Here is a 15,291-nt window from a genome sequence, read left to right as displayed (position 1 = left end):
GAACAGGTTGATTTCAGATATACACACTTGACAATATTGCTAACAGATTTTATCACTGCACACCTATCCTGTCACCTGGAACTCTCAGCCAAAAATAGACTATCTCCAGGACTAGCAACATTTCAGAACTGGTACACCAGCCTTTGTCAGCTTATGAAAAGGGGTTTTTCAGTGACAGCACATCATCATGTTCTCTGTCACGAGTGGAGGAGGTTGGGGTGGTGAAGGCAAAGAACCAAAGAGAACTAACGAAGGTTGTGGGAGCAGCCAACTACGTTAACACCCTACCTGCCACTGTCAGCCCAGCTCGTCCTCCCCAAGACATACTGCATGCAGCCTGAGGGTCCTGCCTGTCCAATTTCCACACTGCTGTTCCGACCCTCTTCCTAAAAGTGATCGGACCCCTCACCCTGGTTAAAATCCCACAGTGACTCTTTTTTCCTCCAGGGGAAAAAAAAAAAACCAAGCTCCTGCAGACTGTGAGATCTGCCCTCCCTGGATCCCTGTGTCTCCTTCAGACTTTGTACCTTAGCCCCCAAAATATACTCTGCTATCTCACACTTCCCCGATGGCTTTCCATAAACTCCTACATCTGGCCAACTTCTCTCTGCACCTCTACTGAGACAAGACCCAAACTCTCCCAACGCCTCCCACTCAGCTCTCCTACACCTTGTTTAGGCATTTGAAACAGAAGCGTCACGTGCTGTGGCAACTGTTGACACATCTGTTTTCCAGAGAAAACTAAAAAGCTTCAAACTTCCTTTAGCTGCACCCTGAGAGCCTCACAGCCTGTTGAGGTTAGCAAGCAGCTCAACAGTCTCCATCAACCCTTCAACCAGTACCCAACATTCTGAGTCCCCCAGAAGTAGGGTATCCATCCTGGTCACCAACCATGAACACCTTGAATTTCCCATTTGGGGCATCTCCTCTCATGTATCCAAAGTGCGCTCTACTACAAGTCAGGCACTAGACTAGGCACTATGAATAAAGGAAGAAGAAATAAAGTTCACGGAGAGCTTAGAGTCAAGTGCATTAGCAAGTCTCCACAACCCCAGATGCAGCATTCATTAGCCATTATGCATACCACGTAGAATAGCACATACACCACCAGTTAAGTACAGTAAGTCTCTGTGAATGCTATGTGTTTTTATTCTTATCTACTACTTAACCTTATTTGGACACTCAAGTCATTTCTGTTGACTTTGGGCTGTTTATAAGCTTTGCACCCTTCCAATACATGACAGCAGGTGAAGCTAGAGGCACCAATCAGGAAAATGGCATTTACAGAAGGGAATTCAACCTCCATTCCAGTGGTAGAAGAACCTGAGGAGACATTTCACTTCACAGAAGAGGTACAAGGCAGAAAGTTATACCAGTTATACCAACCGCCTGTCCCACCTCCTCAGCAGCAGGTATGGAGCCAAGCCAGATTTAGAGCCCATGTCTCTCCCACTTCCCGTGTTCCTTCCCTGGGTGACAGCAGGATGTCTCCCACCATGACTTAACCTTAGCCCAAATTCATCTGAAAAACTGGGCCAGTGTTGGGCCAGAGGAAATGACTCAAGCCAAAGGCAGTAAGATGGCAGCACAGAATCTCATAACCAAATGCTCCCTCAGCAGCCAACAGCCTTAGCATCTATGGTCCAAGTAGTGGTCCCAATTTCCCACTCATTCTCTGTTAGCTGTATTTTCCATGGCCTCTGGGCGAATACAGTGTACTTCCCAGTCTCCTGATACCAAGGCTATTTAGCCAATGGAACACTCTCCGAATTCATGCCAGCTAAGCCTCTAAAAATACCATATTACTTCAAAAATTACATGGAAAGATGTAACAGGGTTTGATACAGAAACAGTTCTGAAATCCTTATAGAGATAGTTGTTTCATAATACTCAGTCCCATATGCTTAAAAAATAAATAAATTTGTAATGTTTCCACGTCTTGAAGTACTCCAGAACTTGTGCCATGAGGCTCGCCTTTCTGCACATCTGACACCATTGTGAGAACCTTCCCCAGACAGGAACTTACCTTGAAGTCAGGTTCTCCGGGGGCTGCCCCAGGCAACCTGAGACATGTGAGCAAAAAATCAACAGCTATGTGCCACCGAGGTTTGGTGGGTGGTTGTTATGCAGCGAAAGCTGACTAATACAAGGGCTTATGTTTCAAGTACAAAAACACTTGCTTCTACTCTGTAGGGGAGCAACTCTGTTAAAAGCAGCAATCACCCTATTCTTTCTTATTTCCATTTTGTTAATTTCTCTAGGCCATCTTTTATTCAAAGAACATGTCTCCAAATTAAAATGTCATCTCCAAGTATCTTACTGACTCTCAGGTATTATGTAAAAGGGTGGGAGAAAGTTACTCTTTCAGCACCACTTCACAAAATGCCTCCTTCTCCCTTCAAGGCAGTAAGATGTGTCACGATCACAGTTAATTTATTAAAGATAATTTTCAGCTCATATGATGGATCCTAACAGATAGGTGGGAAGAGAGTACATCTTTCGATGCAGGAACCAAATTTTTTTTAAAAGCTGTTCTAAAGTCTTCAGCTGGAATAAATGTTAAAATATACTGGGATTTAATATTTTTAAAGGGCCTCTATCAAAATCAGGGTAATATTAAATAACGACATTTGAGATAAATGTTCTTCAATTCTGCCATTTTCTTTATGTTGTTAAAAATAATTATTGCTATCATTTGTGACTTTTGATGTTTAACAGACTTGAAATAAAATATATCAGGATGGCAAAACACATTACGCAATAAAGTCATGGGGGGGTGGCCGGGGGAATGGTAGAATATGGGACTGGAGGGGCCAGCATTGTGGTGACGCTGCTTGCAGTGTCAAGTGCATCGCATATCCAAGCACTGGTTTCAAATTCCAGAGATCCTACTTCAAACCCAGCTCCATGATAATGCTACTGGGAAAGTAGTAGCAGATGACCCAAGTCCTCGGGCTGTTACACACCTGGGAAACAGAATCTAGTTTGGGGGTCCTGAGTTCCTTCAGCAAGGCCCAGCCAGGTCAAATGAGGCCATTTTAGGGAGTGAACCAGCAGATGAAGGTCTCTTTCTCTGTCACTCTGTCTTTCAAACAAATAATTTTTTTCTTATTTTTTAAAGATGTGTTTATTTGAAAGACTGATTAGAGAGAATATTTCTTTTAGAAAAAAAGAATTAATCCATTTTTATTGGAAAGCAGATTTATAGAGGGAAGGAGAGACAGTAAGAGAAAGATCTTCCATCTGCTGGGTCATTCTGCAGTGGCTGGAGCTGAGTTGAGCTGATTTGAAGCCAGGAGCCAGAAGCTTCCTCCAGGTTTCCCACTTTGGGTGCAGGGCCCCAATGACCTGGGCCATTTTCTGCTGCTTTCCCAAGGCACAAGCAGGGAGTCGATTGGAAGTGGAGCAGCTGGAACACGAACTGGCATCTGTATGGTATGCCAGCACTTGCAGGTAGAGGATTGCCTACTGAGCCACAGCAACTGGCCCAAAAGTAAAATAAATCTTAAAAAAAAAAAAACTAAGATAGGAACCTGCTGTTAACTTTTTTTTTTTTTGCTTGCTTGCATTGACAATGTTAACTTGCTTCTTTTATTTTTCTCTTAGAAAAATTCTATGGAAAGAATGTTGATGGTGTACGTAACACATTCAGGTAAACACACACACACACGAGGCATTTTAAAAGTTTCATGTGTGCTATTTAAAAAGTATGCAATTTATTTTTAAAAATTGTTTGCACCAAAATAAAATTATCCTTTAATTCCATTTTGCATTAACTTTTTTGAAGCTCAGTAGCCTTGAAATAAAATTACACATGCATAGTATTTGACACTTGGAGTGCATATACAATCTCTCAAAATCATAGGTTTTTAACCATGGATAAAAATTCAGCAGGATTACTGATCGTGGGCAGCAAAAAAAAAAAAAAAACACACCTTCACTTTTAGGAACTACTATTTTATATATTGGCGGTACCACTGATTTGGATGTCAACAGAGAGCTCTTATCTTCACGTTATAGTTGTCAGAAATTCAAGCCTATTGTGTGTTCACCACTCACAATTACTGTGACTTGTTACTGGCAGTACTGATACAGAAGCGTATCTATTACCATATGACAATTTGACAAATTTGACAACTGCCTTCTATGTGGCGGTTTTCTCTGCCATCCCGTGTACCTTACGTGATATTTCAGGGCAATAAGGACATGTTGCCACTCCCTAACCCATCCCTCAGCTCCAACTGCTGGTCCTTACTAAGGACAGCTAGAGTGCCTTTCCTGGTGGAAGGGAGAAGAGGTAACAACCTATTTATATACATATATTTATATAGCTATATATATGTAGGCCTATAACAGTGAAATTAAAAAATGGTAATTATGATGAGGCATCTATTTGGCACCATCTAAAACTGGCAAGCAATAATTGTACAACAAGGGGTGTTTAATGTGTGAGGTTTAAGACACTGAGCCAAAAAAACCTAAAGCATCGTAGTTGTAAAACATCGTAATAAGCAGGTAATCCCAGGCCCAGCGTCCGTGTTTCTGCCCTAACCTGTTCCTTATGATCATGATTCTAAAACATCCCAGTGTCAGCAGGTTCACTGTGAGTCAGACCTGAAATAATAAATGGCTTATTTTCCATCCTGATGGAGGAAATACATCATGGCTCATTGTGGCTCACTTCACGGAGGCTGTTTTTACAGGAAAATGTAAAAATAACCAAGTCATTCCGCTTTACCATTTTTATTTTAATTTTCTTATTAACAAAGTGCCCTATTACAATTCACTTTTAAAAGAAAAGGCATGTTTTCAATATAGACTACAAACACAATAGTTCACAAACATCTAGAGGGAAAAATAATATAAACACATAGAAAATTAAGTTTGTGAGCACCAAACATTCTGGTTTGCCAAGATAACCAATTAAATGCATTCACTTAATCAAGATAAAGTGTTGCTTATTTAAATGATCAATCACATGGTAAAGTCGTTAAGACAGCCAAAACTTTTTAGCACCATCCGTTAAGGGCGCCAGGTTATATAAAACTACATGGGGCCCAGCGGCATGGCTTAGCGGCTAAAGTCCTCGCCTTGAACGCGCCAGAATCCCATATTGGTGCCGGTTCTAATCCCGCCTGCTCCACTTCCCATCCAGCTCCCTGCTTGTGGCCTGGGAAAGCAGTCGAGGACAGCCCAAAGCCTTGGGACTCTGCACTCGCGTAGGAGACCTGGAAGAAGCTCCTGGTTCCCGGCTTCGGATTGGCGGCACAGCACCAGCCATTGCGCTCACTTGGGGAGTGAATCATCGGACGGAAGATCTTCCTCTCTGTCACTCCTCCTCTCTGTATATCTGACTTAGTAATTAAATAAGTAAATCTTAAAAAAAAAAAAACCTACATGTATTTATGCACCATCTCAGAACCCAAACTCTTAGTGGTAGCAACCTCTCAAATGACTGCTAAACGTCACATCTCTGTCAACAGTTCAATGCTTAAAGCGATAGTATCTAGCCTGCATCCACACTATAAAACCATGATGTTTGGGGATAATGTAACTAAAACGAGTGAGCAATACAGTCTCAGAACAGTGACTGCTATGCTGTCCTGGTCCTTGAACACATTCTTCATGACCCCATGAGATCTGGAAGTCACCGAGGACACCACTCTAGGACATCATCTTGCATATTACCCAAGACTACACTACAAGGCTCTAAGGAGACTTTGATACATCTCTGTAGGAGAAGAGAGTTGAATACATCATCACCATAGCCAATACTAGGGACCATGTGGCATTTCAGAATGTTACCAATAAATTTAGGAATCTCAGTGTGCAACATACGTGAAACTGACAGAAGAAGCCATAGTTTCTGCACACTTATGGCATCCAGGGAGGCAGCCATGATTTCCAGCAATCTCCCTAAAACACCACGAAGGGGAGCAAACTGCCACAAGACAGCACATGCTGCGAGCTGTCCACTCACACCCCACAGGACCCTACTGCTACAAGACAGCATGCACTGCGAGCTGTCTGCTCATGCCTACAAAACTCTACTGGAGTCCCGGTAGGATCTTGTAGCACAATTTTGAAAAACATGCCAGATGACATCCTAAAGTGGTGTTCTAAATGATCTCCAGTTCCCATGAGGCTCCTGAACCTGAACAGCACAACAGGGAAGAACACATGTCAGGGGAACTCTAAGAAGTCGGGAGTATTGTTCTCCAGCATGAATGAGTGAGAAAGGCAGAAACTCGGCACCACCTCATCAGTCCTATTATCGTACTTCTCCCAAAACAGCTTCTGGAGTTATCAATAACACATAATAATAATTTTAAAGAAAAAACCTCTAAAACTTGGGGAGGAGCTAGGTTTTGCCTTACCAAGGTCGGGATCAGTGGGCTCTTGGCAAGAAAGGGCTCCGGTTATGCATCTCCACTGATCAGTTGTCACATCATGGACCTTGCACCATGACAAACTCTGGCCTCCCCAGCATCTCCCACACAATCAAGTAAGATGCAGCACAGGAGGCACACAGCATTTCAGCTTTCTACGCATTAAGAACACGTACCATTTATGTGGGAGGGGAGGAGAATGTCACAGAACATGATAAACTTACCAGAATATCACAGGTTTTCAACCTTAAGACATAATACAAAAGAGACTCTTAATATGTATGTATTTTACACATACATACACATACACAAATACATGCAAAAGTACCTAAGCAGATTTCCTTCAAGGATAAAGCTGGTCCTACCATTTCTGTGGACAAGAAATTTTATGTAAGGCACATTCTTACTTATTTGAAGATAGCTCCATTATTGGTTTATCAGCTGATCTAGGATTTTCATAGCAACCTTTTTCAGTGTTGTTTAAGATTTTTTTTGCTTGAAGACATGGAAACAATCCAGATGTGCGTTCAAAGAAGAGTGGTTAAAGAAACTGTGGTACATCTACTCCATGGAATATTATTCAGCTATTAAGAAGAATGAAATTATACCACTTACAACCAGGTGGTCCCAACTAGAGACCATTATGCTCAGTGAAATGAGTCAACCACAAAAGAACAAATACCGTATGTTCTCTTTTATATAAGGAAACCAACATAGAAAGTGTAACTTCAGTAATCTGATACATAGTTTTTTGGTTGTTGGTTTGCTCTTTTGGCTGTATCCCATGTGTTTTGATGTTTTTAATTTCAGTTTTGCTTATTCCAAATAATTCCTTTTCTATTGTCAAATTCATCACTGGCTCATGGATTACATGGTGGCATCATTTTTCCCAAGAGACTTTTGTGTTTCCTTTTTGTCACTCATGTGTTGGTTACTCAGTGGCGTGTTTTTTTCATGGTGCTGTAATTTGTTGTTGTTGTTGTTGTTGTGGCTGTTCTAACCCATACCAGCTGTTGATCTGGTTTCATGGCTTCTCAATTATGGAAATGTATAGTGATGGAGTACTGGGGTCTATCATATACAGATGTGGGGGAATAATGGAACATGCATCCCTGCTGTCAGACGAAAGATAGATTCCCAATGAAACTGTTGGACATGTGTAGACAATGGGATGCTGGACTGCCTGACGTTGTCTGTACCAAGAATGTCGGGGTACACTTAAATAAGAGAATAATAGAATTATGATTCCTTATGAAGAACTACACTACTGTAGTAAAATGGGGAAAATCTGTTGGGGTGGGAGTTTGGGGGAGAATCCTAACCACATAACTCAGAATTCAAAATAAAATAAAAATATATTAAAAAAAAAAGATTTGTTTGCTTGTTTGAAAGGCAAAGTTACAGATACAAAGGAAGGGGCAAAGATCTTCCACCCATTGTTCCTGACAGCCCCCAAATGGCCAAAAGATGGAAGCCAGGAAGCCCATCCGGGCCTTGGACCATCCTCTGCTGCCCTGTCACCTTCCCAGGTGCATCAGCAAGGAGTTCAGTGGGAAGCTGAGCAGCCAGGACTCAAACTGGTGCTCACACAGGATGCCAATTCTACAGGTTAGGCCCAAGCCACTATCCACAACACTGGGTTGCATGGCAATTTTTTTTTTAAGATTTTTTTATTTATTTATTACAAAGTCAGATATACAGAGAGGAGGAGAGACAGAGAGGAAGATCTTCCATCCGATGATTCACTCCTCAAGTACGCCGCAACGGGCCGATGCGCGCCGATCTGAAGCCGGGAACCTGGAACCTCTTCCGGGTCTCCCACGCGGGTGCAGGGTCCCAAAGCATTGGGCCATCCTCGACTGCTTTCCCAGGTCACAAGGAGGAAGCTGGATGGGAAGTGGAGCTGCCGGGATTAGAACCGGCGCCCATATGGGATCCCGGGGCGCGTTCAAGGTGAGGACTTCAGCCGCTAGGCCACGCCACCGGGACACCCCCCCCCTTTTTTTTTTTGCATGGCAACTTCTTAAAAGAGGAAAGGGCCCACCCACACACTCTGCTTTACCTGTTCCCACATTCTTTCCAGCAGCCAGAGGCAAAGCAGGAAACTTCTGTTGGTTGCAATGTTAAGAAAGTTGTGAGATGATAGATGGTCCTAAGAATTGGAACTTCAGAATCTGTGTACACAAAAGCACATCACATACACCTAACACCCTGTCTGTCCAAGAGGATTATCACCAAGTCATACAGACACAGCATCAGCAAAGGCATCACACCAACTCACACAGACACAGCATCAACAGAGGCATCCTTTTTCCTGGGCTGCCAGTATGCTTGAGGGCAGAGTCTGTGAGAGAAGCAGCAACAGAAGGAACCGGTCTTGGGCCCCATCACCTCTTTCTCAGACACACACGGATGTGACATAGCTAGCTGTATGTGGTTTACAAGAGGCCGCCTCCTCTTACGGCCTACTTCTCCAACCCATCCCCAATCTAAATCAGTTTTTATGCTCAATTTGCTTTTTAAAAAGAGTTACCACACACAGAGAGACTGAGTCTGAGACTTGAGTCACATCAAAGTCTGGAACTTCAAAGTTGCAGTTCCCACAGCAGCAGCCACCACAGCGACCCTGCTCCTGTCTGCACCGGCAGCAGGGCTGTGTATCTGAGAGCCTGCTACTCACTGGGGCAGTGGGACCAAGGCACGGACACAGAGGACTGGCATTTCCTGACTGTCACTTCGTAGAGCTTCGTGGATGATCATGGGGTGTGAGCACCTGCATTTAAAACAGGTCCCCAAAGAGAAAGCACATTCAACTCACTTGAACAGAAATGAACATGGGTTACTCTGGGGCATCTGGCAGCCTTGTCTTTTCAGCTGTACGATCAGTCTTCCACCTGGACCACGTGACCAGGCCTGCTAGGGCAGCTTTCATACAGTTTAAAGTTGGATCTTCATGGCTGCTGCCACAATGTGGCTTGTTTGTCTAACAGTCTGTGAAGAACTTTCACACAGAGAAGAGAAAGTAAATCAGGGCCCTCTTTGGGGAACACTTGGGGAAAGGGGAGGAACAGCACCCAAACCGGCATCTGAACCTCTGGCTTTTCTGTATCAAGAAACATAGTGGTTTCCAAAGGTATTTTCCAGTAGTTCTAGTTCCTGATTTCAGTGGCCACTATGTTTCAGGAATAAGAACAAAATTCAACACAGAGACAAATGTTCTGAAAGTCCCAAGGAATTAACTTGGCACTAGTGGTTCTGCTCAGTCCACCGGGCCATGCCTGGATGCTTCTAAAGCTGAACTGTTCACAGACTGCTTGATCTCTACTGTCCCAGTTTCCTCCAGTGAGCAGGAATTTTAAGGCTACATACATTTAATCACCATGTTGTGGTGCTCACTTGGAAATGCAAACACACTGTGGGGGAGGCGGTGGCTGAAACAGGGAGAAAGGCCCTCCTACCCCTTTTTAAATCCTGACCCTGGGGCCCGGCAGCGTGGCCTAGCGGCTAAAGTCCTCGCCTTGAAAGCTCCGGGATCCCATATGGGCGCCGGTTCTAATCCCAGCAGCTCCACTTCCCATCCAGCTCCCTGCTTGTGGCCTGGGAAAGCAGCTGAGGACGGCCCAATGCATTGGGACACTGCACCCGCGTGGGAGACCCGGAAGAGGTTCCAGGTTCCCGGCTTCAGATCGGCGCGCATTGGCCCGTTGCGGCGCACTTGGGGAGTGAATCATCGGACGGAAGATCTTCCTCTCTGTCTCTCCTCCTCTGTGTATATCTGGCTGTAATAAAATGAATAAATCTTTAAAAAAAAAAAAAAGAATCACCTGGGAAGACGGCACTGAGGAGGGATCACCTGAGTAAGGGAAGTGGGATGACAGAAGAGAGCGGCGGGGCCCACATTTTGGGAAAAGTGTTCCAGAGGCAAAGGATGAGGCCAAAGCCCTGAGAGAGGGGAACGCTTGACCTGAAAGGAGGTCGATGTGGCCAGAAGGATACAAGAGAGAGAAGTGAGGTCAGAGAAACCACTGGGGGACTGCACCATGCATGACAGTCTTGAAGTCCACTGGAGCAGTTTCAGTTGCTGTGCTGAGTGAGCCACGCAGCTGCTGCCCCTACTAAAGACAGGGTAAAGGGAAGCAAGGACACAAGCTGGTAAACCAATCAGGAGACACAGCAACCAAGGTGAGACAATGGTGGCTGGCCCAGAGTGCAGGGACATAGGAGACAAATAGTGGAAGGCATTTGGATACACGAGGGGGTTGCTTACAATTGGGCCCCTGCAAGCAAACGCAGAAACAGAAGAAAGCTCCAGGCTCCTGGCTTCTGACCAGCTGGGCTCTGGCCACTGCAGCCAATCAGGGAGTAAACCAGAAGCTGCAAGGCCAGTCTCTGTGTGTTCATTCATATTCATTCTCTCTCTCTCTCTCTCTCTCTAACTCTCTAACTCTTTCAAGTTAAATAAATAAATTTTTCAAGGAAAAAAAAGATCTGAAATTGTTTATGTAAGGGGTCTTCAAAAAGCCCATGCACAGTGCACACTATGAAACATCTATGCATGGATTTCACATTTGGGGCACCAAAATGAGCTGCACTCCATTTTTCTGTGACTTTTTCAAAGCACCTTTGTATTTTGAAAGTAAGGGTGACAAAATTTGCTAATAAATTCAATGTGAAGTAGGGAAAGAAAGGAAAATGTCTTTGTGGATCAAAAGTGCTACAGTTATCTAAGATATTTGCTCAAATGGAAGACACACATCTTTAACTGAGACAAGAATACTTACTGCACACTGCTCACGCACAAGAATTAAAAACACAGAGCTCTATAAAAGAGACGATGGAAAAATCCACAACAAAGAACTGAACAAGGTAACTCTAGGAAGTTCCATGGAGAGAATTAATGCTAAGGATGAGACAACACAGCTATAATGAAGAGAATGGGGCCAGAGGCTTCAGACGAAGAGGTGCGGCAAAGGGCAAAACCCGCATGGGAACGTGTGGAACCTCAGGAACCACACAGACAGCAGCAGGAGAACAGAAAGCACAAAACGGCCGCCCAGTGATTTCACCCACTGCAGAGGGTTTAGTCTGAGAAGCTCATCCAGAAAGCAAGGAAAGACATGCAAAAACAGAAGGCAGGTGAGGCCGTGTTTTCAGACCTAGGACAGAGCCAGCAGGTGAGACTGGGTATAAGGGAGTATGATAGGAAGAAATAGGGGAAAAGAGGAGCTGGTGCTGTGCAGAGCTTTAAGCTACCTCCTGTGATGACAGCATCCCAAGAGAGCTGGTTCGAGTCTCGGGTGCTCTACCTCCGATCCAGCTCCCTGCAGAAGATAGTCCAAGTGCTTGGGCCCCTGCTACCCATGAGGGAGATTGAGATGGAGTTCTTGGCTCATGTCTTTGGCCTGGCCCAGCCCTGTCCATTTGTGGCCACTTGAATGAACCAGCACATGCAAGATACCTATGATGTGTATATCTCTCTATCTCCCTCCCTCCCTCCCTCCTTCCCTCACTGTAACTCTTTCAAATAAATAAACAAATCTTTTTAAAAATACAAAAAAGGGGATGAAGAGAATAAACTGCCACTATAAGGCAGTCTAGATTGGGAGCCAAGGGAAAGGAAGAGACCACGACAGCAGCAAAGACCCAGGTAACAACTTCATCTACTGCCAGTGTATTCCAGGTCAGGACAGATGTCCACAGGAAACACCCCACGCAGCCCAAGTGTCCTTGGTGCTCTTTCTTCAAATAAACCCCTACTCTTTACTCAAACCCGTAAACACACAACAAGCGGACTTCTAACAGTCCATGGAAAATCCACAGCATCTTTTAATTATATTTTTCCATGAACTTCCTAGACATCGCTTGTCCTCCCTGCTGGATCCAACCACTTTACATAAAAACACATAAACAGACAGGTTTAGATGTTATACTAAAGTGTTCATCTCTGCACAGATTCCAAATGACATGACAGGAAAAGAAACAGCAACATAGGGGATGCTGTATCCCTGATTAAGAAAAGCAAGCTGAGCACTGAAACAGAAATGGGCAGGAAATCACATCAGATCCCAGATTCATGGGACACCCCTGGCCCCTAAAAAGTACTAGGTGTATGTCCCCAGTATACAACTGTCTCAATGGTCAGAGAGGGAATTCAGCACCACCCAAGAGAGACTTGGTGCCACAGGACACAACCCTCAACAGGCCAGCACTCCTAACTAATACATTAGTGATGCAGCAAGAAGATAGAGAAAAGAGCATTAAACATACCACTGCGGTGTGGGGATCCCTTCAATCAAAATGAAGGAAACAGAACATTAACCAAGAAAAGATGGAAGATGGAGTAGATCAACCAACCACCTCAGCTATATGTTGACAGCGAAACACTGGGCAAGGGGAGACTCTGTGATGGACTATGTCAATCAGTGGACTCCGCACCTGCCTCATTGTACCTGGATTGCTGCTGATGGTATGTTGGAGCTTTTGACGGAGCGGGATGATACTCTGCTGGCTCTGCCTTCAGACCAGAGGCAGTCTCCCTGAGAAGGTGTTGAACTTGACTGGACAATGGGACGCTGGACTATATGTTTGTTATATGCTGGCAATGAGGGAATCCCAAATGAACTTGAGCTGTGGTTATGCAACGGGGTGGAGGAATCCACCATGGGGGGAGGGTTTGGGGAGGGGTGGGGAAAATCCCAGTACCTATGAAACTGTCACGTAATACAATGTAATTAATGTATAAATTAATTCAAAAAATGCAATAAAAATATTAAAAAAAAACATACCACTGCGGGGGGGGAGGGGGGGAGAGATTCCGATGCCATACAGAATTGTAACTGAGAAGAAACTAAAAACACATTATCTCATTCTCTTTTAACATTTATTTACCAGGAAGGCAGACAGACAGACAGACTAACTGGCGCACTCCTGACATGCTCACCAACAGCTGGAATTGGCTCAAGTCAAGGATCAGAGCCAGGAACTCCATCCAGGTCCCTCCATGGGTGTGAGGATTTGAGAGACTCAAATCCTTGAGCCAGCCTCTGCTGCCTTCCCAGCACAATAGCAGGAAGAAGGATCTGAAGCACAACAGCCTGAACTCAAACCAGGGCTGTGACCAGACAGAGGCTTCACCCACTGTACCACAACACTCAACCCCTGGCATTCCATTCTTAATTTCAGAGCTTCCTGTGCAGCCAAAATGCTTTTCTATATCATCCATGGACAAAACAAATGAGATGTCTCACACGTGAAATTCTCTGGAGAGAAGGGAAAAGAATTCAAATTACAGACACTCTTAGCTTCTGGCACAAAACAAAAGACTAAGTGAAAGGCAGCTACCTTAGAAACCTGTCTACGTCTTATCCCTAAAATTTACCAGGACCAAGATACGGAGAGCTCCAGATCTCACAAACACGTCAAGCCTCATTCTTTCACCAGTGAAATAAAAATCTGAGTGTGACACACCCACACCTGCCACAATTACATCTGCTTTTCAAATATTCCCTCCAGACAGCTCAGATGTAAAAACAGTAAACAAATATGTAAATAACAATCCATATTACAATGTCTACTTCTCTTCCTTGTCGCAAGCTGCCTTTTTCAGGACGGTATTCTGCCGGGCATTCTGGCTAAGTGATAACTGGCAGCAATTTTTTTGTTATTGAATGGCAAAATTCTGAAACCCAGAACAGTACAATTCAGAGTACTCCCGAATCCTGGACTTGATTCCAGGTTACACCTTTCACTAAGCAAGTGATCTACATAAATTAGCTAAGCCTTGGGTTCTTCTTTGAAGAAGCTCTCGATCTTATATGGAGAGTGAGACTTCAAAACACTCTTAACATGTGGCGCAAAGTAAGTAGTTGGCAAAAAAGTAGGTATCCCATTAACCAGCAGACAGCTTAACCTCGTATTTTATATCCATGACATTTCAGCAACAGAAAGCAGTATAGAACCGTAGCACTTCCATCCCTCAAGCCCTAGAGAGTACCTTGACAGACTGCTGTCTATATGTTTGGAGCCACTCAAAAAAGATTCCTGATTTGCATTACCATCATCCATCAGCATTGTATATTAGCTGTCTGTGACATTATAGAAGATCTGTATAATTTCTCTGAATAATGAGCTTGAAATCCCCGCTTATGTAATGTTAGCCTATATCCCAGGAGAAAGTCTCAAACTTCACAAGTGGCAAAGAGCTAGACATGCAGAAGCAGTGTTTCTCTCAGCAACACCACCTTCAAGTGAGCTGGCTCAACAGCAGCAAGACATGCTGAGACATCAGTATCCACTCTGCAGGCGCTGACTCACTCAAGCAGCCAGCTCTGACAAAGGGCAGACCTGTCTCCGACGTCACCAAGGCTATGCAGCTCCATGCGATTCCATGATTGCCTAGGTCTAGTTCATCAACTATGAAAAGGGGCTACTGAATCGTTCTGATATTAACACAAGTAATCCTCGTAATACAGAAAATACACGACTTCATGCCTGCATAACATGATTTCTCAAAATTAACTTTTTTTGTAATATCTGATAAATTTCTATTTGAAAATTGTTGTGCACTGTATTCCTTTGCTGTCCATAGTCTCCCGAATGACTAGAGCCACTGGAAGAAGTGCTCTGCTCTTCAGACAAGAGGCTTCCCAAGAACCTTAGCAGGTGTCATTCAGAAGGCCAGGCTAATCGTTCTATGGCTTTATGTCTGCTGTGGTACCCCATTCACACAAAGTCAGAGCTGAAACAACAGATTTACCAAAGGCAGTGTTAAAGTCAAAAGAAAACCACTTAATGTTCACTTATTTACTTTTTCACTAAGCCCTCCAATGTGAAAGAAACAACATAAATACAGATAAAAGGGGAAAAATGAAAACAGAAAATTGGCTTCTCAAAAATAACATGT

The 15,291-nt window shown here is 44.0% G+C and overlaps 1 protein-coding gene and 1 long non-coding RNA gene across 2 annotated transcripts in view; both read right to left on the bottom strand.

Annotated features, from left to right (window-relative positions):
* Positions 1–15,291, bottom strand: part of FOXO1 (forkhead box O1) — a 99,473-nt gene that overhangs the window by 51,901 nt on the left and 32,281 nt on the right. The gene's annotated exons all lie outside the window — the stretch shown is intronic.
* Positions 11,944–14,225, bottom strand: LOC131481580 (uncharacterized). Its single transcript, XR_009246418.1, has 2 exons — positions 14,154–14,225; positions 11,944–12,250 (listed from the first exon to the last, which is right to left on the bottom strand). It is a non-coding gene; the product is annotated as an uncharacterized LOC131481580 (long non-coding RNA).

This window comes from Ochotona princeps, chromosome 12 (genome assembly GCF_030435755.1).
Source record: "Ochotona princeps isolate mOchPri1 chromosome 12, mOchPri1.hap1, whole genome shotgun sequence".
Classification (NCBI taxonomy): Eukaryota; Metazoa; Chordata; class Mammalia; order Lagomorpha; family Ochotonidae; genus Ochotona; species Ochotona princeps.
Note: the sequence above shows the minus strand (reverse complement) of the source record. Positions and strands in the feature narration are given on the sequence as shown.